Raw genomic sequence first — 6,000 nt, forward strand, 5'->3', positions numbered from 1 at the left:
GCAGTTGCTTTTAAATGTTACCGGTCCACCAGGAATGCCCATGGGAAGCCGGGGGGATGGAGAGTGCTTGCCATGTGGGGCTCTAGATGAAAAGAGCTGCTATTGTTATAACATCCATATTCTAGATTTAATTTGAAAACATTTTGCCCGATTACTATAGACCTACAGACAGCACTTTGCATTGGAATGCTGTCTACACTAAGCACTGTGGCTTAAAATGCCAGTGAAAGAAACAAGCACCAGAGTAAATTAAAGGAGAAATTTAAAAGTTTTTTTGAGGGACGTCTGGGCAGCTCAGTGGGTTAAGCATCCGACTCTTGGTTTCGGCTCAGGTCATGATCTCATGGTTCATGAGTTCGAGCCCTGTGTCAGACTCTGTGCTGCCCATGTGGGGACTGCTCAGGAATTTCTCTCCCTCTCTTTCTACCTCTTCCCCACTCTCTCTTGCTCTCACATTCTCTCTCAAAATAAGCTTTTCTTAAAAAATACAAGTTTCTGGAGACAAACAAAAATGGAAACACGAGATACCAGAATCTACAGGATGCTGCAAAAGGAGTTCTAAGGACATTCATAGCAATAAACACCTACAGTAACAAGCAAGAAAGATACCAAATAAACAGCCTACACCTCTACGTCTTAAGGAACTAGAAAAAGAACACATTGAGCCCAAAGTTAGCTGAAAGAAGGAAATAAAAATCAGAGCAAAAATAGTGAAACAGAAAACATAAAACAGAAAAGATTAACCAAACTAAGAGTTGGCTCTTTGAAGAGATAAACAAAATTGAGAAATCAAGGAAAAAAGAGAAAGAACAAATCAACAAAGTTAGAAAATTATAAATGAAAAGGGAAACTGATACCACAGAAATTCAAACAATCCTAGGAGGCTACTAGGAGCAACCATATGCCAACAACTTGGACAACCTAGAAAAAAGGAAACATTCTAGGAAACATACAACCTACTAAGACTGAATCAGGAAGAAACAGAAGATCAGAACAGACCAATTACTAGTAAGGAGATTGAATCAGTAATCAAAAATGTCCCAACAGAGAAAAGCCTAAGGCCAGATGGCTTCACTGGTCAATTTTACCGAACATTGAAAGAATTAACCCCATTCTCCTCAAACTCTTCGAAAAAGCTGAAGAGGAGGGAATATAAGGCCAACATTACCCGGATACCAAAGCCAGATAAGGACACTAGTAGAAAATGAAACTACAGGCCAATATCCCCAATGAAGAGAGATGCAAAAATGCTCAACAAGATATTAGCAAGCCAATTCAACAACACTAAAAGGATCATTCACCATAATCAAGTGGCATTCACCCCTGAGATGCAAGGATGATTCAACAGAGGCAAATTCACCAAGGTGATACATCACATTAATAGAAGGAAAGAAAAGTGTATCATTATCTCAGGAGATGCAGAAAAGGCATTTGACAAAATTCAAAATCTGTTCATGGGGCGCCTGGGTGGCTTAGTCGGTTAAGTGTATGACTTGGGCTCAGGTCATGATCTCGCACTTCCTGAGTTCGAGCTCTGTGTCAGGCTCTGTGTTGACAGCTCAGCTTCAGATTCTGTGTCTTCCTCTCTCTCTGCTCCTCCCCCGCTCATGCTCTGTCTCTTCCTCTCTCAACATACTACTGGGAAGTCCTAGTTAGAGCAATCAGGCAAGAAAAAGAAATAAAAGTTATCAGAATTGAAAAGGAAAAAATAAAATTGTCTCTATTTGCAGATGCCCTGATTTTATATATAGAGAATTCTAAAGTCACAACCAAAAAACTTGTTAGAACCAATCAACAAATTGGGTAAAGTTACATGATATAAAATTAACATACAAAACCGGTAGCATTTCTATATACTAAGAATGAATTTTCTTCCTTCCTTCCTTCCTTCCTTCCTTCCTTCCTTCCTTCCTTCCTTCCTTTCTTTCAGTTATTTTGAGAAAGAGACAGAGAGAGTGAGCAGAGGAGGGCCATAGAAAGGGCCAGACTTTGAGCAATAAAGAGAATCCCAAGTAGACTCAATGCTGTCAGTACAGAGCCGGATGCAGGGCTCAGACTCACAAACTGTGAGATCTTGATCCGAGCTGAAACCAAGAGTCAGATGCTTAACCAGCTGAGCCACCTAGGTGCCCCTAACAACAATGAATTTTGAATTTTCTGATACTAATGATGAATTCTCTGAAAAGGCAATGAAGAAACTGATCCCATTTATAATAGCATCAAAAACAATAAAATACTTAGGAATAAATTTAAGCAAGGAGGTGAAAGATCTCTACTCTGAAAACTAGAAGACACTGGTAAATTTAAGAAGACACAAATAAATGGAATAGCATCCCATGTTGATGGACTGGGAGAATTAATATTATTAAAATGTCAATACTACCAAAAGCCATCTATAGATTTAATGCAGTCTTTATAAAAATTCCAATGGTATTTTTATAGAAATAGAAAAAAAAACCTTCCTAAAATCTAGATGCAACCACAAAAAAAAAAAAAAAATAGCCAAAAGAAATCCTGGGAAAGAAGAGCAAAGCAGGAGACACCACATCTGATTTCAAACTACACCATAAAGTTATACTCATTAAAACAGTATGGCGCTGACATAAAAACAGACCAATACAGCAATGGAACAGAATCAAGAGCCCAGAAATAAACCCAAACATATATGGTCAACTAATATTTGACAAGGGAGTCAAAGACACACAATGGAGAAAGGACAACCTTTTCAGCAAATGGTGCTGGGAAAACTGGATATTCACTGTGAAAGAATAAAACTTGACCTCTATCTTTTTTTCTTTTTTTTTTTTAATTTTTTTTTTTTTTATGTTTTATTTATTTCTAGGAGAGAGAGAGACAGCATGAGCAGGGGAGGGTCAGAGAGAGAGGGAGTCACAGACCGAAACAGGCTCCAGGCTCTGAGCTGGCAGTCAGCACAGAGCCCGACGCGGGGCTCAAACCCACGAACCACGAGATCATGACCCAAGCGAAAGTCGGACGCCCAACCGACTAAGCCACCCAGGCGCCCCAACTTGACCTCTATCTTATACCACACACAAAAATTAATTCTAAATGGATTAAAGACTTACAAACCAAAAACATGAAATGCTTAGAAGACACAAGAAAGAAGTTAATTGGCAGAGGACTTAGTAATGATTTTTTGGACGCCATGCCTACAGTGCAAGCAACAATATAAGATACAAACAAGTGGAACTACATCAAACTAAAAAGCTTCTGCACAGCAAAAGAAAACAATCAACAAACTGAAATAGCAGCCTACTGAATGGGAGAAAATATTTATAAACATATATCCAGTAAGAGGTTAATATCCAAAATTATAAAGAATTCCTACAACTCCTTAACAGAAAACAACCCAATTAGAAAATGGGCAAAGAACCCAAACATGTCTCAAAATATATATGAAAGGCCAACGAGTACATGAAAAGATGCTCAACATCACTAGTCATTAGGAAAATTCAAATTAAAACCACAATGAGATATCATTGTCACACCCGTTAGAATGGCCATCACCAAAAAGACAAGAGATGATAAGTACTGGCAAGGATGTAGAGAAAAGGGAACACTCGTGCACTGCTGATGCGACTGTGAATTGAAGCAGCCACTATGGAAAAATGTATGGAGGATCCTCAAAAAATTAAAAATAGAACTACCATATGACCTAGCAATCCCACTTCTGGGAATATATCCAAAGAAAATGAAAACACTAATTCAAAGATACGTGCCCTCCTATGTTCCTAGCAGTATTATTTACAATAGGCAAGACATAGAAACAACCTAAGTGTCCATCAATGGATGCACGAATAAAGATGGTGGGGTACCGGTATTATTCAGCCATTAAACAACAACAAAAAGGAAACCCTACCATATGTGACATGTGACAACATGGGTGGATCTTGAAGGTATTTTGTTCATTGAAATAGGTCAGACATAGAAAAACAAACTATATGACCTTACTTACATGTAGAATGCTAAAAACAAACCAACCAACAAAATCCTACCAAAGTGATAGAAAAAGAGATCAGGTTTGTAGGTTACAGGCGGAGGGGAAACGGGTCGTGTTGGGGAGGAGAATTGGAGGAAGCTGGTCAAAAGGCACAAATTTACAGGCACTAGGATATACTGCACAACCTGATGACTGTAGCTAACCCTGCCTTGTGATACAAAGTTTTTAAGAGAGTAACACTTTTTTTCTTTTCATTGTCTCTCATCACTTTTTTTTTCATTCTATCTATATAAGATGATGAAAGTTAACTAGACCTATTGTGGGGATCATTTCATAATATATTACAAATCAAATCATCATGCAGTACACCTGAAACTTATACAGTGATGCATGTCAATTATTTCTCAATAAAACTGGGAAAAAAAATAGTCACTGATTTTAATGCTCTAGCAACTAGTACGATGTAGGGTTGAAGTATCCAATGTCAAGGTAAAAACTAAATCACCAGCCCTAAAATTTCCTTCCCATAGATTTTATGTAAAACACGTTTCTCCCCACACTATTATAGACATATACAGATTTGCTGGTTAATGAACCTCATTGCAGGGCAGGGAGCAGGCTCTGTGGGTGTCTCTTATAGTCTTAGAAACAAAATGTGGAAATCCAAGGAGAGAATAGATAGTTTGGGGTTCTCCGTCTCTCACTCTGATGCTTCCTTCTCCGTTGGCTGGTCTCTGCCCGCCAGTGTTTCAGCCAAGCACAGCAACAGGGGCGGCAAGCCCCGATCTGGCAACCTGCCCAGCGCTCTGCATTCTGACGGAGGGACCACTCCCCGCCAAGAAGTGTGTATCTGGCTCCCACCACTTTTGCTGTTGAGCCGTGAAGGATGCATGCGTGCTATGGGAGTGACAGAGGGACACAAGGCAGATGCAGCAGGGCAAGTTTTAGCCAATCAGGTCCACTAATGTCTCAACATGTCTCTCTGCACTGAACGTGTATAACAAGACCACACTGAAGAATACAGCTTTTCTCTGCGACACTGCACCATACTGCATAGCTGCTGCTCACTGGTGTATGCTTGGTCATTTTCCTGGGACTCAGTAAGCCCACCTCTGTCCTTTGGTGAAAGCTGTTCTTATGAGGGATGTGCTGAACTTCTCAGTGCTAAAAATGTCTACAAATGCCAGCTTCTGATCACTTCAGATATTCCAGTGACTGGCCCCCAAGTAAATGGAAAGTTCCAATCTGAGCTGGCTCTAAGTATGCATAGATACAGGTTCAGACATCATGACCACTAATGCAACAACCCCCACCCCCCAGGAACAAAAGGAAAAAGCACCTCCCTTTTACCAAGGGGGTAATGGGGAATTTCCTAAGGTCAAAGCCTCTTTGGATATACGAAATATTAAATGTGCAGATGTATAAAGACTAGATCTAATTACCAAAGTTTTGATTACTTGCTCTCCAGTATGGATTTAGGAGTTTGAAAATAGCTACTAACTGCTTTGCCAAGGTCAACCTGGATAGCAATAAGATGCCAGCATTGCCTGGCCCCGGGCAAACCTCCCTGTGTCACATGCTGCGGGAAATGAAGCTGGAGCACAAGAAATGAAGCAATGTTTCTTTTCTGTAGCCAAATATGAAATAATGGAATAGCTACTCTTTCCCCTTCCTGCCACTCTAAAGAGAGAAGGATGAAAATAGTAGACTGAGAAGGAATTAAAGAAAAATTATAAAGTTAAAAGCCAAAAGAAGATGGAAGGCATCAGCAGAAGAGAAGGTAACGAATGTTAATAAATGGCCTTTAGCTCCAAAAAATACAAAGAATTTCAGGGAGAGGGCAAGATGGCGGAGAAGTAAGGAGCTCCGTACTTGCACTCGCGCCCATACATCACACAGAAAAGATCTGAAGACATTGGAAACCTTACAAAACCTGAGAGATTGGGAGAAAAAAGACGCAGAATCCACTGAGAGAGCCTTCTAACGTGAGTGCGAACCGGGGAAGATAAAATCGGGCCGGGATCGGAGACTCCAGGGGG

The sequence above is a fragment of the Hyaena hyaena genome, unplaced genomic scaffold, assembly GCF_003009895.1.
Source record: "Hyaena hyaena isolate Hyena2069 unplaced genomic scaffold, ASM300989v1 scaffold_889, whole genome shotgun sequence".
NCBI lineage: Eukaryota > Metazoa > Chordata > Mammalia > Carnivora > Hyaenidae > Hyaena > Hyaena hyaena.